At 36.9% G+C, this 23,523-nt stretch overlaps 2 pseudogenes; one reads left to right on the top strand and one right to left on the bottom strand.

Annotated features, from left to right (window-relative positions):
- LOC140507093 (L-lactate dehydrogenase A chain pseudogene) overlaps positions 1 to 15,232 on the top strand; it is a 32,760-nt pseudogene extending 17,528 nt beyond the window's left edge.
- Positions 15,233 to 17,749: 2,517 nt separating this feature from the next.
- LOC140523951 (RAC-gamma serine/threonine-protein kinase pseudogene) lies at positions 17,750 to 19,077 on the bottom strand (annotated as a pseudogene).
- Between the last annotated feature and the right edge of the window lie 4,446 nt (positions 19,078 to 23,523).

Below are 23,523 nucleotides of genomic sequence, written 5' to 3'. Positions count from 1 at the left end.
ATTGTCACTTACTTGGGAACAATACCAAGGTATTAAGAAAGAAGAAAATAACTCCACCTTCTGGGATAAGAACTCACTATTTGACAAAACCTTCTGGGAAAACTGGAAAATCATATGGTAGAAACTGGGCATAGACCAATATCATGCACCATATCCCAAATTGTCTGTAAGTTTTATGGAGAATGGAATAATTTATGACCAAATAAGAGGCTGAGAATATTGTGAAATGCAAAATGATTTTTTTTGATTTCCATTTTAGTTTTGATTTAATTAAGTGAAAAAGTCTTTGTACTAGCAAAGCTAATGAAATCAAGATTAAGAGTGAAGCAGAAAATGAGGAAAGAATTTTTCCAACCCTAGTCTCTGATAAAGGCCTCATTTATAAAATATATAGAGAACTGAATCAAATTTGAAGAATAAAAACAATGCCCCAATTAATAAATGGTTAAAGATATGAACAGGCAGTTTTCAAGGGAGGAAATTGAAGCTATCCCTAGTCATGTGAAAAAATACTCTAAATTGCTGTCAATTAGAGAGTAGAAATCAAAACAACTCTTAGGCACCATATGGCACCTATAAGGTAGGCTAATATGACAAAATTGGAAAATTATACATGTGGGAGAATATATGGAAAAATTAAAACTCCAATGCATTGTTGTTGGACTTGTGAACTCATCTAAATATTCTGGAGAGCAATGTGGAACTGTGCATACCTTTTGAATGGGCTGTATCCCAAAGAGATCTTAAAAACTGGAAAAGGATCTACATGTACAAAAATATATATTTATAGAAGATCTTACTGTGGTGGACTAGAACTGGAAATTAATGGCATGTCTATCCATTGGGGAATGACTGAGAAATTTTTGGTGTATGAATGCAATGGAATGCTATTGTGCTATAAGTAATGATGAGGAAGTGGACTTCCAAAAAATCCAAACAGACTTATATGAACTGAGGCTGAGTGAGGTGAGCAGAACCAGGGAAGCATTTTACACAGTTACGGGCACACTGTACAATGACTATCCTTGATAAATTTAGCTCTTCAAAGCAATGCAAAGTTCTAAAACAACTCCAAAAGTCTCATGATAGAGTCAAAACCTTGCTAAAGAAGACCCCCCCAAAATCGAGAAGAAAATAAAACCTCTAAAAACAGACTAACTCAAATGGTAAAAGGGGTCCGAAAAGCCAATGAGGAGAAGAATGGTTTAAAAAGTAGAAATCGCCAAATGGAAAGGGAGGTTCAAAAGCTCACTGAAGAAAATAGTTCTTTAAAAATTACAATGGAGTTGATGGATGCCAGTGACTATCTGAGAAATCCAGAAATGATAAAAAAGAAACCAAAAGTATGAAAAAAGAGAAGACAATGTGCAATATCTCATTTGAAAAACAATGGAAATGACATGGAAAAAAATCCAGGAGGGATAATTAAAAAATTAGTGGTCAAACTGAAAACCATGATCAAAAAAGAGCCTAGATATCATCTTCCAAGAAATTATCAAGGACAATTGTCTTGATATTCTAGAAGAAGAGGGTAAATAGAAATGGAAAGAATTCACTAATCACCTCCTGAAAGACATCCCGAAAGAAAAACTTCTAGGAACATTGTAGCCAAATTCCAGAGTTCACAGGTCATGGAGAAAATATTGCAAGCAGCCAGAAAGAAACAATTCACATATTGTGGTGTTGGATTTCTTTCACCTAGACGAGGATCTTGCTACCCAAGGAATGAGACAGGAGGCAGGATGTAAGGCAACTCTCTTTATTCAGCTGAGAATCAGGGTTTATAAAGGCTGTAACCAGAATGACATTCAGACTGAGCTCATCCCATTACTTCACCATCTCAGGACTTACCCACGTCCTTGCACCCAAAGCAAGTAACGAAGCTTATCTTGCTTCTGAAGCTAGTTCCTGAGTTCCCAGAACCAATTGCAACTTTTCTGCAGAAAACGTCAGTATCTGCAGGAACATCAGCTTCCAGGGTGATGGAGAGCTTCTGCCAGGGTTTGAATAAGCACAAGTCCCACAGGAACAGGCTTTGCTCAGCTATGGCCTTGATCACGGGACTCGCACTCCCCTTAGCCCTGTACATTTTGGAAATAAGATCAGGACAACACAGGATTTAGCAGCTTGTACACCAAGGGACTGGAGGACTTGCAATGTCATATTCCAGAGGTCAAAGGAGATAGGAATAAGTCCAAGAATCACCTACTCAGCAAAACTGAATATAATATTTCAGGGGAAATAATGGAATCTCAGTGGAATAGAGGACTTCCAAGCATTCTTGTTGAAAAAACCAGAGCTGAATAGAAAATTTGACTTTCAAATACAAGAATCAAGAGAAGCATGAAAAGGTAAACAGGAAAGAGAAGCCTGAATGAACTTGTGAAAGTTGAACTGTTTACATTCCCAGGTGGAAAGAAGTTACTTGTAACTCATGAGTCCTTTTTTAATATTAGGGTAATTAGAGGGAATACACACACACACACACACATAGGTATTACATATGCATGGGTAGGTATATGTATATATATAATGTACATATATATATACATATACAATCTGTGTATATGTATGTATATTTATGTATACACATATATACACAGGGTGAGCAGAATATGATGGGAGAAAACCTAAAAACAATAAAATTTACTGTTGAATGGAATGTAGTAGGAGTAAGAAAAAGGGAGATGTAGAATGTATCAAACCATCCCACATAAAAGAGGGAAGAAAGAGGTTTCATAATGGAGGGAAAGAAGGGGGAAATGAAAGAAAATAATTAAGCCTTACTCTCCTGGGATTTTGTTTAAGGAGGGAATAACACACAATCAGTTGGATATAGAAATCTAATTTACCTACAAAAATGTGCATATCCTTTGACCCAGCAATATTGTTTCTAGGATTGTATCTCCAAAAGATCATAAAAATAAGAAAAGGTCCCAAATGTACAAAAATATTTATAGCAGCACTCTTTGTAGTGGCCAAAAAATGGAAATTAAGGGGATGCCCAACAATTCGGAAATGGGTGAATAAATTATGGTATATGAATGTAATGGAATATTATTGGGCCATAAGAAATGATGAACAAGAAGACTTCAGAGAGGCCTGGAAAGACTTATATGATCTGATGCTGAGCGAAAGGAGCAGAACAAGGAGAACTTTATGTACAACAACGACCACAGTGTGCGAGAATTTTTTTCTAGTAGACTTAGATCTTCATAGCAATGCAAGGACATGAAAAAAAAATTTCCAATCGTCTTCTAAGGTGAAATACCTTCCACTTTCATTGAAAAAAGCTATGTAATTCAACAGCAGAATGTAGTAGATTATTTTCTGTGTGTGTGTGTGTGTGTGTGCGCGTGCATGTGTATGCATTATGTTTTGGTTTGATTTATCTCATTTTTTTAGTTCTTCTATACAATACGACTATAATGAAAGTGTTTTCAATGGGAACATATGTGTAGATCCTATATAGAATTGTGTGTCATCTTGGGGAGGGAGGGAGGTGGTGGGGGTAGGTAGAGGGAAAAAATCTAAGTTTTATAGTAGTGATTGTAGAGAATTAAAATAAATTAAATGAATATATTTAAAAAATTAATAAAAATTTTAAAAAGAACTCTGTTAAAATTATAAGAATATAAGTCATTCCCCAATTGCTTAGTGGTCAAAGGATATAAAAAGACAGTTTCCAGAGGAAGAAATTGAAGCTATCTATAGTCATATAAAAAATCCTCTAAATCAATATTGATTAAAGGAATATAAATCAAAATAACTCTTAGGTACCACATCGTACTTATCACATTGACTAATGTGACAAATCAGGAAAATTATAAATTCTGGAGAAACTGTGGGAAAATTCCAACACTAACTTCTTATTGGTAGATTTGTGTACTGCTCCAATCATTTTGGAGAGTATTTTGCAACTTTGCTAAAGAGGAAAAGATGCAAAGAGCTCAAAGCCTGGGAGTAAAGAATTTACAGCAGGCTAGATCTAACTAAAAAGTGCAGTTAGGACTTTATCCAAGCTGCGTTCTGAAATCAAGGTATGTACCTATTATCTGGCTCTCCATACATAGTTTGTATCCTATAATCCCAAAATTATCATAATCAAACACATACTGAGATTTGTATACTTAAGGGAAATGGAATTTTCCCCCCAAATAAAAGGAATATTTTGGTCCAAAAAGGAGAATCCTTATCCCATTAGTGGTGTTGGCTGATATGAGAAATAATACTTTTTTGTTTGAGGCTATACTAGACAATTTTTTTCAGTCAATTGGTTGGAATTTATCAAGTGCCTGTTACATACTAGATCCTGTGCTAAGCACTGAGGATACAAAGAAGGGCAAAGTGTCATCATTTATTTATCTGGCTCTCTGTACATAGTTTGTATCCTATAATTCCAAAATTCTCATGCTCAAACACATAATGAGATTTGCATGCTAAAGTGAAATGGAATTTCCTCCCTAAATAACATGAAGATTTTAACTTAACTTAATTCCAAATGTTCAGGTTAATTGATTGAAATACTGTCATCCTGATATGTAACCAGATGAGTAAAACTAAAAAGGGCTGTTTATTGTTATTTTTTAAGCAAAAGAGAAGTATTAGAAAATTATAATTTATTTTAGAAGCTGACATTTATTCCCAAAGCTGTCTCTCTCTCTCTGTCTCTCTGTCTGTCTCTGTCTCTGTCTCTCTGTGTCTCTGTCTCTCTGTCTGTCTCTGTCTCTCTGTCTGTCTGTCTGTCTGTCTGTCTGTCTCTCTCTCTCTCTCTCTCTCTCTCTCTCTCTCTCTCTCTCTCTCTCACACACACACACACACACACACACACACACACAGATGCACGCTCGCCCATGTGCCCGCGCACGTAAACCTAATAAGTACAAACCTAATAAGGTTTTATGTTGACAGAAGGTCAACATAAAAATATTCATAATGAACTGAAACTAAAATTGAAGTCATGCAATGTAAGTGAAACTGCTTAGAAGTGCTACTGCAGAAATAGTTGATCTGACTTCTGAAGAGAGAAAAGAGAAGAACAATTTATATAACAATATTCTGAAGATTCAACTTTGAAAGACATAAGAACTCTGATGATTGCAATGAACAACCAAGATATTAAAGGATCTGCGATGAAGCCTCCTACCTGCAAAGATATATATTTTTAAACATTGTCAATTGTTTTCTGTGACTGTGGATGTCTGTTACAAGTATTTTCCTTTCCTGTCTTTCCTTTTTAATTTTTTTCAGTGGGGGAGAGAAAGGAGGAAAGAAAATAAATTCCTGTGAATTGAAAGAAAAACAACCAAAATTTAAATAAAAAATTAAAATGAGAATCATTTTTTATAAATCAACCCCAGCTTGCAAAATCTTGATATAAGCATTTAGAGAACCTTGAAAATAATGACTCATTCTTTTTTGTACTTTTGCCACTTTTGTTATTCACCATTACCAAAATTACCAACCGACACTTACTGTTTTTATTTTTCTTTTTGAAAGGCTGAAGAAGGGAGGAGGAGACATCTGTGCCTAAATAAATGGATAGCATAGTGCTCTTCATTTCTGAAGGATGATTACGTTAAAACTTCTATCCTAGCTTTCCTAAAGTAGCAAAAAAATTCAGTAGTACAAAATTTTCAGCTCCTTTACAGACAGCTAGAATGGATATTATATAGGCAGTAAGAGGAAGGAGCATGAGACAAGAATCAAAGGAAGTGAAAATTGATCCAAGTCACTAATGAGATCATATGCATACCAATGGCCTTAAAGCAAAGGTTAAAATGCTAAGAATCAAGGCAAACATACAATCAGCTGTATGAAATTTCCAGCCAACAGGTTCCGGTTTATAGATTAAACCTTAGAGCCAAGAATACCAATTGAACCAGTGTTATAGCTGCTCACCAGTCTTTTGATTGTTTGACTCTGGGCAAGTTATATTTCCTGTGGCTTTCATTTACTGCATAAGGAGTTTGATCTGGTTAATCTCTTTTTTTTATTTTATTTTTTTCAAAGAAAGGACAGCCTTCTGTCCTCTCAACCCTCCACCCCTTAAGTCAGTGAGAAAAAATAAATCTTAAAAATATGTGTAGTCAAGCAAAACAATATTTCTCTTTCGCCATATAACACACTCATGCATACAGAAACATATATAAATATAAATACATATTTACACACACATCTCTCTCTATACCAATCTAGAAACACATACATTTACAGATATATAAATCTGTGCTCTGAATCCATCATCTCTCTCTTAGGAGGTAGGCAACATTTCATCATCAGTCGTCAGGAATTGTGATTGGTCATGGTGTCAAGCAGAGTTCTCGTTTTCTCTTTTTAAAAATTTCTATTTTTAAAAAACCAAAATTCTCCTTTTCACCCTCCACACCTGAACTGAGAACACAAGAAAAGCAAGAGCCATGACAAAAGTGTATTATCAATCAAAATAATGTTCCACCTGTCCTAATAGACACACTCACACACACACACACACACACACGCACACATCTTATTCTTCATTCTGAGTCTTTCATCTCTGCCAGAAGTTGAGTATTTCACTGCACAGTTTTCACCACAAGACCACCATTTTTTTTAGTGCAAAAATTGGTTTATAACCTTTCATCATGCAATCATTGCATGGTATAGTTCTGTTCATCATGCCACTTAAAAGATAAACAGAATGGCAATGTATTCACCAGAGACATAAACATTTATGTCTTGCATATTGTGAGCCACAAGCCTAAAATTCTCAATTCATGTGCATAGTCTGTATATTTCCAAAAGCTAACTTGTGTGCTTTGTTTAGAGCGCTGCAGTACATTGAACAACTACCAGTTGCTCAATGTGCCATAGGCACAGCGGAAGTGGGCAGGAAGATAAAGCTGCCATGAGTAAGTCACATGATATGGTAAGACTTCATCTTCCTGTGCTAGCTAAGCTGTACAGTTCATCTGCCAGCAATATATCAACATGAGAAGCATTTCTTTCTGACTATGAGTAAATTAAAAAAAATATTCTGCAAACTTCAAACTGAAAGTGATTGTTTTTCCTGAAGAGCATGGAAACACAGATGTGGAAAGAGTTTTTAGTGAGTGAGAAGTGAGTGTGAAACTGGTGGAAACTAAAGGACAAGTAAGATGGGCACACATTTTTTCAAACTTTATCTTTTTTGCAAAAAAAAAATATTTGGTTAAAAATCTGTTATGATTATATGGTGAAACGCAGTAAGCTTGTTTTATCACTAACTCCCTGGAATCTTGGTTGATGATTTTGCTGATAAGAATACAGCGCAATAATATTCCATCACATTCATATATTCTATTTTGTTCATTCATTCAATAATTCCTTCATTCTCCAATTTGTGGGTTCCTATTCTTTTCTACCTCAAAAAGAACTATAGATATTTTTTACACATTCTTAGAATTTCTTAAAGAATCTGGGTTTCACAGTAGATAGAGTAGAGTCAGTAAGACATGGGTCTAAATCTGGCTCCAGACACTACCTATGTTGCCTGGGCACGTTAATTAACCTTGTTTGCACCATTTCCTCTTCTGTAAAATGAGCCCGAGTAGCAAAGGGCAAATTACCCCAGCAGCTTTGCTAAGAAAACCACAAATGGGTTCAAAAAGGGTCACATGACTGAAATGACTAAAGAACAGTAAAGAATTTGTTCTGTTTAGGATTAATTTCTTCCTTAATCTACCTCTCTTTAATCCCCCCTTTTCCTTCCTGTTTCACTTGAATGAAATGAATTCCCGTTTGTGAATTCTTTCCTCTGACCAGCTGAGATGAAAGTGAGGTTCACGTATCAGTCAATCCCCCCACACTGTCTTCCCTGTTTGTATACATAGTTAATTGTGCTTTCTGCGTATGTGAGATACTTTTTCCTAAGCTTCTTTTCCCTTCCCCCTCTCTTCCAGTATACTCCTTCTTTTTTCCATTCTTAAGGTCATGGAGACATAACAGCACCACTCCCTGACTTTGTTTAATGCTGTTTCTGCTATAAATCCTGATGATGGTATGGATCAGAGTTGTAGTCACAAGGGGAATGGGAGGGCATATCATCTTCCCACATTTTAATTAAATTTATCCTTGTGTAATCCTTTACTATCATTCATTCATTTTGCCTTTTTCATATTTTTGTTCACTTCTGTGATAGTGATTCAAATATGCTCCACAGTTCTTATCTTTTCATGAAGAAATCTTAGAAGTCCTGTTTCGTTAAAACTCTAATTTTCCCCCATAATTATATTCAGTTTTTCTAGATAAATTATTCTTGACTGTACGCTCATATCCTTTGCCTTCTGGAATATCATGTTCCCAGTTCTCCACTTCCATATGACGGTGGCTGTAGATGATGTGTGATTCTGACTGTGACTCTTCAGTAGTTGCATTCTTTCCTTCTAGATTCTGGCTTCTTGCAACAATTTTTTGTTGTTGTTGACTTGGAGGCTGTGTATTTTAGTTATGATGTTTCTAGGACTTTTTTTCTGAGTTTTTTTTTCTTCCGGAAGTGAGTAGTGCATTCTTTCTCTTTCCACTTTGTACTCTGGTTCCAAGAGATATGGGTAATTTTTACTGCAGAATTCTTAAAATACAGTATTTCACTTCTTTCGTTCACGGCTTTAGATACTCCACAGATTCTTAAATATTTTCTTCACAATCTATTTTCCAGGGGGTTTTTTTGCTATCAAATACTCTCAGTCTCTTGACTTTGTTCTTACACTTCTTATTGACTCTTGCGTCATTGGCTTCTATTTGTCTAGTGGAATTTTCACGGAGTTTGTGCTTTGGGGAAGGTTTTGTATCTCTCGTGCTAAGTTGATATTTCCCTTTCCAATATTTTCTTCTAGATTTCTCATACCTTTTCCACTTTTTTCATCAAGCACCAAAATTTATAAAACACTTTTAATTCTTTTTTTATTCCCATCTTCTTGTCTCCCAAGAATTATAGCTGAGTCTGTGACCAATCTGTGTTTTACTTTGAAACATTGCTTATAGATACTTGATAGTCATTCTTTTCTTCTGTGTTTGTGTCTTGAGTGTCCCTACTAACCAAATAGCTCATTATGACATGATTGTGTTTTTGTTTCTTCATTCTTTCAGCCTACTTAGTCAACTTGGACATGATGTTACAGCTGGACTCCGTGGTACTTATGCAGGGAAGGTCTGGAATATTCCTGCTACAGCTTTCCTGGGGTATTGAATTTTGTGTTATTCCATGATTTCAGAGAAAGGTCAGAGACCTACAAACTTTCAGTACTCCCTCAGTTGTCTGAGACAAGGAAAAGTCTTACACTACTTAATCTCTAAAGATCTTTTTGGATCTAAGTCAGACATGTACAACTTGCAGCCCCACTTATGGCCCTCAGGCGACTTGCAGTATGCTAAACGATTTTCTCTAAAAACAAAGCCAAAATTTTTTCACTCTTAGTCCAAGTCAAAGATTTTCCCCTTGTTTACCAATAGCATAGTGGCCACCCTCAGTCAATACTATTTTTTTTAATCCATAAATTGTCTTTTATCAATGGATATTGATAATGCAAGATGCTATTTGATAAGTTAATAGCAGCTTGACAATGGAGAGAAGGGTAAAGAAAACTATTAATTAAATGAAATGTTTTACCTGTGTAGTATTGAGTAGAAGGTCAAAGAGAGGAGAGAGATTTGGGGTCAGAAGCAAATATTAGACAGAGATCCCAGGAAATTTGTCACAGAATCTCGAAGTTGGAACAAATCTCAGAGGCCATCTAATCACAGAATCACATAGCAGTGAATAGGTTTTGGTTGCTGATATGTTTTAGGCATTCTGGGACCCAGAATATGCCAAGGCAGAGTTGCCTGGAACAAATTCACGCACTCAAGCCTTCTTTCATTTAAGTGGCAAAACGTTTATTCTAATGCCAATAGTAGCAGTTCCTTTGGAGAACTTCCAACTTGATGGAGCTGAATCTAAAGCTTTTATAGAAAAGGGGCAGGTAAAGGAATGTTAGAGAGACTGATTAGGTAGAGCAAGGAGTCCAGGTGTTTTGGCAAGCAGTCTTCAGTGATCCAAAGATTGGAAAATTCAAGGAGTCTGCAGAGATAACTTTATACTAGACATTGAGGGAGAAAGACTGTTTTGTTGTTTTTTTTTTCTTTTTTGCTAGAGGCATTGACCTTAGAGATCTGACATGAGAGAGAGACCTTGGGTCAGCCAGGCACAAAATTCCTTGGACCAGGCACCCCTGGGTCTGTTCTGATAACAGAGTGAGTGAGGCCTGCAACAACAAAAAAAAAAATTTCTCATGGAACAAGGGCCTACTGGGAGATTGTGAGGCTTCTAGAGCCATAATCTTAGGGCTCAAGCTCAAGCACAAGCTTCTCATCAGTGGAAAGTGACATCAGAGATGATGTGTCCAATCTACATCTGAATAAGAATCTATTCTATAACTTATTAAGTGAGTGGTAATAAATCTCTACTTGAAAACCTTAATAATGAGAAATCTACTATTTCTGGAAGCAACTTTTGACCAGCTTCAAACAGTAACTTTTTCATTAAATGAAATCACTGTACTGAAGCTTCTGAGAAACATAGATCTACAGCTTAAAAGAAACTGAAAGAGAAACTAATCTAGCACTCTCATTTTATTAGTGAAGAAACCTTGGCCCAAGGAAGTTAAATGGTTTATCCAATATTACCCAGCAGTCTTCAAGTATTTTTTGTTGTTTTTTTTTGCTATTCCAAATATTTCAATAAGAGTCCTCTGCAAGGCATTTAAAACACCAGTTTGTGAGGTTAAACTCCTTTGGAGAGAGATAATGCAGAATGCAAATATCCATGGAGGTGAGGAATTTTTTTGATTCCACTGTTTTCCGATCAGCCTTGCACTGCTTTGTAATCTCTTGTTTCTTTTTTTCTGTATCAAAACAGTTCTCTCCTTCTTGCTGTCTAGGTTTATGGAGCCTCTTCTTGAAGCTAGCATTAGTAAGGTGATTTGGAATTTTTACGCCTGAAAGGTTAACCCTGGTAGAGGTGGAAATGACAAATTTCCGAATTTCTGAGGGATCCTTCTGGGAGGAACACAGTTGATGATCAGCGGTCTGGTCACCACTAGTAAGCCACTAGTCAGCTGCTTCAGGAAAACCACTCATTTGTCCCTGTGGACAAGTGTCCCTGTGGGTCAATGAGCATGATAGTAGTGGTTCTCGTTAATTGCCTGGGATGATGCTATTCTCCTTAAATGCTGGCTGAAGGGCTTTTGGCTATGACTTCGGAGCTTCGTAGGCACATCATCAGTAGAGTAATAATACCTATGCATTTTGAGAATTTTTACCACATGGGTTCCTCCATTCTTATCACCACTAACTGGTTTTAAGATAGTAGCAGGTACCTTCTCTGTTTTGTTTTTCCTTTCAACCAGAGTTTTTGGTGCAGCGTATTTCTGCTTATACGTTGCTTTTTGGGAACACATTGCAGACCTGGAGTATCTAGCAATCCCTTGGGTTAGGACTGAGTTCTGACCGCAGTGATTTCAAAAAATTTTCACCACCTTTTCAGCCACATCTTCCTTTTTGTTCTCTTTTTTTTTTCTTTTTGACTTACTATTCCTTTGTTTTCTTTGGGGGTTTTGTCTGCCATCTTGAGAAAAGGGAAAGGGAGAGTCTTCAAGTTTTTTGAAAAATCATCATAACACCCATTGGTCTTTCTTCCAGCCTTAAACACACCCATTTATTTTAACAGATATTCATATGACTTTCTTACCATTCTTTTCTCTTTCTGTATAGACTCCAAATCATTTTTACCAAAATTGCTGTTAAAACTTAGGAGCTATAACTCCAGAAGTGGGTGACTATCTATAGCTCTTTGCACCAATACAATATTTCTAAAACCACAGACACAATTGTAGGCCTTGAATGTAGTGATCTTAGACTTCTGATCCCAGTGAGGAATGTCTGGAGTTTTCTCAGCTGAGATGCAATTATGTACACAAGGATGTAAGAAAAGTTAGATCAAACCCACTACTAGATGACTTGAAGGGAAAAGGTCTAAGAATCAGCTGCATTTTAGAAGTCTTGAATTTCTTTTACATGTGCCTCACACATATATTCCACCCTCTTTAAAGAAGTAGAAGTCTTCAAGGCCCAATCTTAGTAATGACTAGTTTCAAGGAATAAGGTAAAATACTAATTATATGAGTTGCATTTTGAAACATTTGTGAGAACTTTCTGTTACTTTCAGTATTACTTCTCTTGAGGCAAGTCTAATTATCTTTTTGGCCTTTAGCTTTAGATTCATGTAGTCAAATATGTCGTTGTGTATATATTATTTTATAGAAAAACAGAAAAAATTTAAATCCCTGTCGGGGAGTCAGAATACACCTTGATATCTTCTTTGCCATTACCAGACTATTTTTTTATTTGATTTTATTTTTAGGATGTCATTCTTTCCCTTCCTAACCTCTCTTCCCAAACCAACTCCCAACTGACACACACATTGGGAAAACAACATCTGTAATAAATATTTATACTCAAGCAAAGCAAATGCCCAAAAAACAAATACTCCTCACTCTCTATTTTGAGGCCATTTATATCTACAGGTGGTAGCATATTTCATCATGAGTACTCTGGAATTACAGTTCTCTCTTTTAACACTGTTGATTCAGGTGTATTTACTCTAAATCTGATGCATATTTTCTCTTCTGGGTTTGTTTGTTTGTTGAATTAATCAAGATTGTACAAAGTGCTCTGGACACAGGGTTGTTCATCTTGTGACCCAGGAATTCCTACTACTCCTCTTTTAAAGAAACCTAAGATCACATCCTCCTTGTTTCTTTTGAACTTTTGCCATTGGTAGCTGCTTTTAAGCTTAGTCTGTACATAGCAGATAGGGTACTGTATCTGGAGTCAGGAAGAGCTGAGTCCAAATCTAGGTTCAGATATTCACTAGCAAGTGACAACTTTCTGTTTGCCTTAATCCACTAAAGAAGGGAATGGAACACCACTCCAGTATCCTTGCCAAGAAAACTCTAAGTGGGGTCATGAAGGGTTAGACATCACTGAACAACTAACAACAAAGTACATGGAGAGACTCTGTTCACTGGCATGAGTGAAATCTTCTGCAGTTAGAGTCATATTTGCCATAGTTAGAAAATCATTCATCTTACAAGTCAGGAAGCATATGAAGAAGATTTCATATTATAATCTCATTAAGGCTCTGTCACCTTCAATGCCATATAGAACACATTCTCTTACTCCTCGTGCAGTTCTTGGAAAGAAATGCAGTTAATGAGGCAGAGCCATTCAGTGAATTTTCTGAGAACCCTGCTTAAGTAAGGCTGTGCCCATGTTTACATTTCATAAATGCTAGAACTAGATAACAGCTCCTTTTAAAGCATCCCAAAAGAGGATATTGTACGTAGTAACTTTTCATATGGTCTTGCATCTGCAGACTGTCTGTTAATTGTTTAAACTACTTTCAGGATAATTTTTTTCCAAAAAATTACTCATCTTACAATCTTTCAGCTCTTTTCCCCATGTGTCCAGACCTATGGGGCTAAGAAACAATGCCAGAAAATGAATAATTTTTGCACTCCCATTCAATATTTCACTATTCAAGTCAATTCTCAAAACACCAGATGCTTTGAATATAGCACTTCCTCATTTTCCCCCGAAGCTTCTATAAACAAATCTAATTCCTTGTCAGATGCTACAGTAATTGTATCTGCCAGGTTGCTGTGCCACTGAAATTTCCTATAAACATTACCCATATGTCAAGATTCCCCCCTGGATGCCTGGTTCTCCTAATAAAATAGTTAAGTTCTCATTCCTGCTGATTGCAACTATGATTCCTTTTTAGAAACCTATTGCCTACATCATTGAAATTGAAAACAGAACCCAAGGGGTCCAGTGATGCTTCTACCTATTTTAGTTCTCTTTATTTTTCAAGGTTAGTCATGCCATTAACTTATTAGACATCAGACTAATTGACAAGGATTTTAACTTGGATTTGAGGGTGAAGGAAAAACAGTATGGTGTAATGGATGCAGTGCTTTCCTAAAAATCAATGAGAGTTGAACTCAAGTCCTCTCTCTGATACTTACTATCTGAATGACCATAGGCAATTAACTTAGCCACTCAGGGCATAAGGCACTCCTGTAAGATTATGGGTCATGGGAGTCTGGGAGCAGCAACCTCACATCTAACTCAGAACTTTCGCAGCCTGACCAACGACCTCGCTATCCTCCAACTCTCAAGGACCATCTTATCTTGAATGTTCTAAAGGAAGATCAGGTTTTCTAGAACAAGATCACTGTTGTTGGAGTTGGTGTAGTTGTAATGGCATATGCCATTAGTATCTTAACTAAGGAACTGACTGATGAACTTGCCCTAGTTTATGTAATAAAAGACAAACTAAAGGGAGAGATGATGAATCTCCAACATGACAGCGTTTTCTTCAAAACGCCAAAGATTGTTTCTGGCAAAGACTACAGTGTGAATGCAAACTCAGAACTGGTCATTGTTACAGCTAGGGCACATCAACAGGAGGGAGAAAGTCGTCTTAATTTGGTGCAGCATAATGTGAATATATTTAAATTCGTCATTCCCAATATTGTTAAATACAGCCCTAATTGCAAGCTGCTTATTGTTTACAACCCAGTGGATGTTTTGACATATGTGGCCTGAAGCTAAGTGACTTTCCTAAAAACGGTATTATTGGAAGTGGTTGCAATCTGTATTCTGCTCGTTTCTGTTACCTAATGGGGGAGAGACTTGGTGTCCTTTCTTCAAGTTGTCATGAATGGGTGTTTGGGGAACATGGAGACTCCAGTGTTCCTGTGTGGAGTGGTGTGAATCTTGCCAGTGTGTCTCTAAAGACCTTCATCCTTCTTTGGAAACTGATGTTGATGCAAAGCATTGGAAATATGTTCATACATATTGAAAGTTCATACATATTGGTGGTTGAAAGTGCTTATGAAGTAATCAAACTGAAGGGCTACACTTCCTGGGCCATTGACTTGTCTGTGGCAAATCTGGCAGAAAGTATTATGAAGAATCTTAGGAGAGTGCATTCAATTTCCACCATGATTAAGAACTCTATGGCATTAATGAGGATGTCTGTCTTAGTGTCCCATGTGTCTTGGGGCAGAATGACATTTCAGATGTGTTGAAGGTCAACCTGAATCTGGAGGACAGCCATTTGAAAAAGTGCACAGATACTCTTTGGGGAATCCAGAAGGAGCTGCAATTTTAAAACCTTTGAATGTACTGCCATTGAGAGAAATGACAGGGGTTGAGGAGTTATGTATGATCCACTTTTCAAATAGGTCAAATCCTTCCTCTGATTAGTGACTAAACACCAGAAATGTAAAACCTGTTAACACATTCTAATTTCTTCCTAAAGTTAGAAATGAAGAATAGAATCCTGTTGTAGTTAGCATATGATGCAGGATATGACTTGTATAGTCCCAGTGGTTGGTGTCAAGCACAGGTATATAAACCGCCTGCTTTGTATGTAGGTGCTACAGCTTCCCTTAGGTCCAGAAGGCAACACTTTTGGATACAAAACACCATACAATGGTATTCTGTCCTAAGCACTATAAGAAATGGACATTAATGTAACGTTTTAAAGCTCACAAATTCTGTCTAATTCCACTTGAATCTCACACCAACTCAGTGAAATGGAGACTACGGGTATAATCACAATTTTACATATGAGGAAACAATTGCTCATAATAGTTAAGAAATATTCCCATGGAAATAGAGATCGTTAATAACAGAACAGATTCAGACACGCTGGGCTGCCTTGACTACCACTTTTACCCATTTACATCTGATATCAATATTTATATAACATTCCTCAGTGCGGAGACTTAAACTTAACATTACACACTTGGAGTCACCAAATCTTAACTTGTCTTATTTTCATACTTGGTTAATTTGAGTTCTCAGTTCTCTGAGTCAATTCAGCTGTCAATTAAAGACGGTAATAAACTATTGCGTTATACCTATGTCCCCCAAATCTTAGTGCAGCTTAGAGGTACTGAGATTTAAAACTACTAAGATTGTTGGGACACTGATATAGATGACAACAGAACTGACAAAAATTGCCTTCTATTTAAGGTTTTTTATTTTGGCATAAGAGAAATGCCATATCATTTTTTAGGGCAAGTTCCCAAATGTTTCCCTCCCCTTCTCTGTCTCTCACACATAGATTTAAAATAGGAAATAGCTCCCTAGAGGTTAAGTGACTTTACCAGTTTCACACCGTAAATGGTATAGTCTGGCTTCAAATCCAAATCCTAAACGTTATATTCAATGTTCATTCTACTTCATGCAATGCCTTTCACATTCTTTCATATGTTGTTTTATTCCATATATTCAGTGAAAACATTTTAATTGGATACAGTATATCAAAGAAGAAAAAGAGATGAACAAAGTCTTCCCGCCTTCAACTTCTTCCTTTTTATTGCCTAACATCTAAAAAAAGGATATAAAGGCATATGCAAATATTTTGTCAGAGTATGGCAAACAGAAGTACATTAACGTCACAAAGTACTTAACTGTAAAAGTTCAAAGGAAAGCGAACACATATAATCCTGACTGCTTTCTTTCCTATTTTGATACCTAAAATGTTCTGGTATGGGGAAGAACAGGAAAGAGTGTGTGAGAATGAATTATCTCAACTTTTTTATTTGGCATTCTCACATTACTACCTATGATAAAATTAGCTAAGTAAGATGGCCCTTGTGGACAATGCTTCCTGGTGGCATGTACTGCTTCTTGAAAATCATGAAGTGTAGGTAGAAGAAATTACTAAAAGCTAAGTATATCACCACCCTCTTCAAATTGCTTATTTGGCCCAGCACAAACAGATGCAAGAAAACGTTAGGAACTAAGTCTTCTTAGCCTAGTTAATATTCTGATTCACCTTCTAGAAAGTTAAGAAATCCATATACAACCAATTTATCTCTTTTATAACCTCTGAGGTGAGGGAAAAACAAAAGATCACAATTAGTGCAAAAACGCATAATGGAGGACTCTTGACTTCCAAAAATTACAAAATTACTTCTTAAAGTTGCTGTAATAGTGATACTGTAGCAGTAATAGCATAAGACCTTAGACCGAGATAAAATTTCATGCAAAAACAAAAAGGCAAGTGTGTTTGTGTCTCTTTGTGTGTGTTCACGCCTGTGAAAATGTTTGTAAGAGAGGGATGAAGGGGGGAAAAGGGGATGGGGGCAGGGGTGAAGATAAAAGGGGGAGAGGGATGAAGAATCTTGTTCAATTTGGGACAATGTCTGAAAGTGCTTCTGCTATCTTGTTGAGGGCCATGGTGGAGTGTGGTTGACAAGATCAGGATAGACCTTGGGATAGTTCTTTGAGACTCTGCTCATTATCATCCAGAATGGCTCTCCATGCCTCCCAGATGTTGCTCTCTCCTTGAGACAAACAAGAGAATTACAGAAAACAAGGGATATGTAAAATAGATGCCCACTAGGCTCACAGTCTGATTAGGGTGGAGACAAGCAGAATGTCACATAGGCTTGCAATTTCTGTCTATAAATATCTGGACCCTCAGATCAATAAAGTGGAGTTGATCTTTCTTCTTCAGCCTCCTGTGTCTTTCTTCTTCATCACATCACCGAGCCATGTAGGGACGCAGGCCATCTGCTACACTATCTTATGGAATAGCTAGTACTGGTGATGCCCAGGAATAATTTTTGATAATAAACCTAAGATGACAGTGATGCAGCAGAATTCAAGAGGATCATTCTCGTCCACTTTCAGAGTAGGAAAACTGTGGGAAATGTGACCATCTCTCATTGTCCATGTGGTCCATACCATATTCATCATATTTTCAGGAGATATTATTGTAATTGTCTGGGCTGTAAATCCTTCATTAAAATATCTGATGTCTGTCTCAGGCTTTACTTGAGGTTTAAAGAGAGGTACCAGCTTTTTATCATATACATCCTGCCAGTTTATTCCAACAAAGAAACTATACTTCATAATTTCTTTTGCATCATCTGGACCTCCACCAAGACGTTTATTTGGATCTTTTATTAACAGTCTTGAAAGTAAGGATTTTGCATCAGAAGAAAGAGTTCGAGGAAATTTAATGTCCTCCATTAGTATTAGCTCAAAACGTTTCCCTTGATCCTGGTTGTAGAATGGTAATCTCCCACATATCATTTCATACATGACAACCCCCAAATCCCACCAGTCTACTGCACAGTCATAGTCATTATCTTCTAATACCTCAGGTGCAAGATACTCAGATGTACCACAAAACGTCTTCATTATGGCTGCGTCTGTAGTCTCTTCTTTGTAAAGTCCAAAATCTGTAATTTTTATGTGGCCATCTTATCCAACATCAAATTTTCCAAGTTGAGATCACGGTGCACAAGCTTTTCAGAATGTAGATAGTTCAAAGCAGAGACAATTTCTACACCATGGAAGTGTTTGCGGTCACTCACTCTCTCAACAAATGGAAAAACAGCTCGTCTCCATTGACATACTCTATCACAAAACACAAAGGATCCTTTGTCTGATAGTAACATTTCACGGATGTTAAAAAGGGAAGCCTAGTGTTTTTTAATGCTCTACTTTGTGTTACAGTATGTGCCACTTCATCCTTTTCAATAATTGCCTCTTTCTTCAAAATCTTCATAGCATATTTTCCACTTGCCTTCTCTCGAACCAAAATCACTTTCCCAAAAGTGCCTTTACCCAATAGTTTCAACTAGTCAAAGTCATTCATTGTCTTTCTTTTATAATGAGTTGTAGAAGCATTCATTTCTTCCTCTCCTATATTGTCAGTTTGTGAAGTTGGACTACAGTTCATCCTCTCCTATTTCTGCCTCTGAAGTCTATCTGCTACAGCTTGGATAGCTTCTGTCCATTCTTCCATTTCCTCTGGAGTATCCACACGAGATGTTCATTCTATAACAGTGGTCCACTGGAGGCATCTGATAATAAATGTATTTGATTTTGGTCGTTCTTTTTTCATGAGCTGGCATTTTGCTACTGAAAAGTTGTTAAGGGGGTAAGGTAAATCCACATCTTGAGGTTTCTCCTTATATCCTATGAATGAACCATTTGTCTTCAAAAGGAAGCATCTTGGCCTCCAGTTTTTTATATATTCTCCTGCAAAGGTGGCCGCAGCACCGCGACTGATCCAGTGGAGGCCAAGGGGCAGGATGAAGAGAGGGGGTGACTCTGGTGTCCCCCCTTCTTCCCTCCTCCTCCTCCCCTCCTGTCTGCCCCCTACCCTGTAGTGCCTCTCACCCTGCTGGTGCCCAACGTGGCCGACAGGAGGACAGGCTGCAGGGGAGGGAAGGAGGGAGGAAGGGAGCCCAACCTGGTTGCGAAGCTGGAATAGGGGGAGCTGGCTGAGTGATTCTTAAGTGCTATCTCCCTCCTATTGAAAAATCCAGAGAATATTTCCCCAGAAAAAAATCCTAGAATAGCAAGATCAGTCCAAGGGGTCAACACTCTTTTAGCCTGAGAGGCTAGGAAAGGGATGTCCCTTTTGCTGTGGATGAAGAGGACCAGTGCAGAACTGAGATGTCCAAGACAGTTACACCTCAGCAAACCAGGAGGAGATTATGAGCCCGAGAGGGGTGGAGCACATAATGCAGGTGTGCCTTACCATAGGCAGGCGAATTGGGTACCCACAAGTACAGAAGGTGGTTCACCAGCAGCTGAGTCTGCCTATGCTCTAGTTTGAGAGAAGATTTGTATGCAGACCACCACTCCTGCACAGCTCGTGCAGCAAGCTTCAGGGTAACTCTAGGGAAACTCAGAAAGACTTCACCTGAGCTCTATGTTGGCACACCAGCAATCTCAGCAGCAGATAACCTGCAGCATTCTGGCTTCTAGCTGAAAGAAGCAGAAGTTACAATACACAAAGTCTCAAGTTCTAAGCACAGGAACCATGAGACAGAGCTCTCTGTGCCCCAGAGGCAGAGATCCACTCTAAAAGCCTGGAAAACGGACAATCATCATGAGCAGGAAGCAAATCAGAAAAGAAAAAAAAAAGGAGAAGCTCACGATGGGGACAAGGAGCAAAACATGAATAATAAAAATACCAGCACTGAAATGTACCCCCTTCTAAAACCTCAGAAGAGAATATGAATTGGTTTCAGGCCCAAAGAGCATTCTTGAAAGAGCACAACAAGAATTTTAAAAGTCAATTTGAAGAAGTAGAACAAAAATTTGGCAAAGATTTTTAAAAACATGAGCAAATGAATTCATGGAAGAATTTAAAAAGAAAATTGGACAAATGGAGAAAGAGATACAAAACACAACTGAAACAATTGCACAAATGAAAAAGAAAATGCAAAAGTTAACCGAAGAAAACAATCCATTACAAAATAGAATTGGGTAAGGAGAAGCTAATGAGTATATGAGAAACCAAGAATCAGCCAAACAGAATCTAAATAATAAAAAAGTAGAAGAAAATGTAAATATATCATTCCATAATAACTGACCTGGAAATTAGATTCAGGAAAGAAAGTCTAAGAATTATTGGTCTACCCGAGAAGCATGATGAAAAAAGGAGCCTGGACAATATCTTCCAAAGAATCATCATGGAAAACTGCTTAGAGGGTCCTACATCATAGGGAAAAAGTAGTCATTGGAAAAAATAAAAAGCAATATCTAACTAAAACTCATCAGCAAGCATTAGAGGCAATGGGGATAAAAGAGATGCATTTCCAGTAAGATCAGGGGCAAAACAAGAAGGTGTTAGAAATGCCAGCTGTAGCAATAGGAGAAGAAAAAATAAATTGAAGGAATCAGAGTAGGTAAAGAAGAAACTAAGTTATCACTCTTTGCAGATGATATACTTAGAGAATCCCAGAGAGTCAAGTAAAGAACTACCTGAAATAATAAACAACTTTGGCAAAGTTTCAGGATACAAAATAAACCCAGATAAATCATCCGCATTTCTACGTATTATTAAATAGCTCAGCAGCAAGAGATAGAAAGAAAAAAACCCATTTAAAGCGATGAAAGACACTATAAAATATCTGGGAGTCTACCTGCCAAAACAAACCCAGGGACTATATGAACACAATTACAAAACAGTTTTTTCACAAATAATGTTAGATCTAAGTCAAGAGAAAAACATCAGTTTCTCCAGGAGACGACGAGGTAATATAATAAAAATGAAAATTTATATAAATTTATTTCCTTATTCAGTAATATAGCAATGAAATTACCAGATAATTATTTTCTAGAGCTAGAAAAGTTAACATCAAAATTCATCTGGAAGAACAAAATGTCCAGAATAAAAAGGGAACTAAGGAAAAGAAATGGTAGGGAAGGTGGCCTAGTCCTATGAGATCTCAAATTGTATTATAAAGCAGCCATCACTTAAACCACTTTGTACTGGCTAAGAAGCAGAGGAGTAGACCAGTGGAATATGTTAGGTACTCAAGACACAGTAGTTAAAGAGTATAGCAAGCTACTGTTTGATAAACTAAAGGACCCCAGCATCTGGGATAAGAACTCAGGGTTTGACAAATTTGCTGGGAAAACTGGATAACAGTGTGGCAAGAACTGGTCATAGACCAATGCTGGACGTCGTACACAAGAATGAAGTCATGGATACATGATCTAGGGATAAAGATTGATACTATAAAAAATTAGGGGAGTAAGGAATACTACATTTGACAGATTTATGCAGAATGGAGTCATTTATGACCAAACAAGAGATAGAGAACATTATGAAGTGCAAAATGGATAATTTGATTAGATTAAAATGAAAAGTTTTTGAACAAACAAACCCAATGCAAGGAAGATTAGGAGGGAAGCAGAAAACTGTAAAACAATTCTTACAAAGAGCGTCTGTGATAAAGACATTATTTTTAATATATATAGAGACATGAGGCAAATGTACAAAAATACAAGTTATTCCCCAATTAATCAATGGTCTAAGGATATGAACAGGTAGTTTTCAGAGGAAGAAATTAAATCTATCTATAATCATATGAAAAAAATGCTTAAATCACTACTTATTAGAAAGATGCAAATCCAAACAACTCTGAGGTATCACATCACACGTATCAGATTGGCAACCGTGATAAAACAGGAAAATAATAAGTGTTGGGAAAGATGTGGGAGAGTTGAAACACTAATTCATTGTTGGTGGACCTGTGAGCTGATCCAAGCATTCTGAAGAGCAATTTGGAACTATGCACAAAGGGCTACAAAAATGTGCATACCCTTTGATCCAACAATATAACTTCTCGGACTCTATCCCAAAGAGATCATAGAAATGGAAAAGGGTCTCACATGTACAAAAAAAAAAAATTATAGCAACTCTCCTTGCATTGGCCCAAAACTGGAATTCAAGGGGATGCCCATTAGGGAACAAGTTGTTGTATATGAATGTAATGGAATCCTATTGAACTATGAGAAACGATTAACAGGAAGACTTCATAGAAACCTGAAAAGACTTATGTGAACTGATATGGAGTGAAAGGAGCAGAATCAGGAGAACTTTGTACACAGAAACAACCACAGTATGCGAGAAATTTTTCTGGTAGACTTAGTATTTCATTGCAATGCAAGGACTTAAAAAGTTTCCAATGGACTCTTGAGGTACAAAGGCCTTCCATATCTAGAGGAAGAACTATGGAATTGGGTTGCCTACAGAAGCAGACTATTTTTTTTGTATTATGCTTTGTTTTGTTTTATGATTTCCCCCATTCATTTTAATTCTTCTATGCAACACATATTTAATAGGAATGTATGTGTGGAACCTATATAAGATTGTATGCCATCTCAGGGAGGGAGTGAGGAGGGACGGGGAAATGAGGGAGAGGGAGGTGAAAAATGTAAGTGACTACTGAACACTGAAAACAAATAAAATAATTTGTAAAAAAAAAAAAAAAAGACAGAAAAAATCCACCAATCACCTCCTGAAAGAGGACCCAAAATAGAAACAGCAAGGAATATTCTAGACAAATTCTAAAACTGTCAGGTTGAGGAGAAAATACAGTAAGCAAGAAACAGTTCCAATATGTAGGAACTCCATTCAGGATCACACAAGAACGTGCAAATTCTCCATTGAAAGATCGGACAAATTGTAAAATGACATGTTGGAAGGAAAATGAGCTTGGACTAAGACCAAGAATCAATTACGCAGGAAAAACCGATCATAATATTTCAGGCAAGGAGGTGGACATTCAATGAAATAAGGGATCTCCAGATCTTTATGATGAAAAAGCTAGACATCAATAGAAAATTTAATCTACTAGTATATCTCAAGGAAGGTATATAAAGGTACATAGTAAAAAAAAAATCAGCTTGGTATTCCATACAGGCAAACTGTTTACATCCCTACAAGAGAAGATGATACTTGTTAACCTTGAGAATTGTATGTCTATTATGATATTTTGAAGATATATATATCTGTATATATCTATATCTATATATATATATCTAGATATGTATATCTATATCTATATATATATATATATATATATATAGAGAGAGAGAGAGAGAGAGAGAGAGTGAAAGAGTATAAATAAA

Source organism: Notamacropus eugenii, chromosome 1, assembly GCF_028372415.1.
Source record: "Notamacropus eugenii isolate mMacEug1 chromosome 1, mMacEug1.pri_v2, whole genome shotgun sequence".
Lineage (NCBI taxonomy): Eukaryota > Metazoa > Chordata > Mammalia > Diprotodontia > Macropodidae > Notamacropus > Notamacropus eugenii.
The sequence above is the reverse complement of the archived record's forward strand: the minus strand, read 5'-3'. Positions and strand labels throughout refer to the sequence as shown.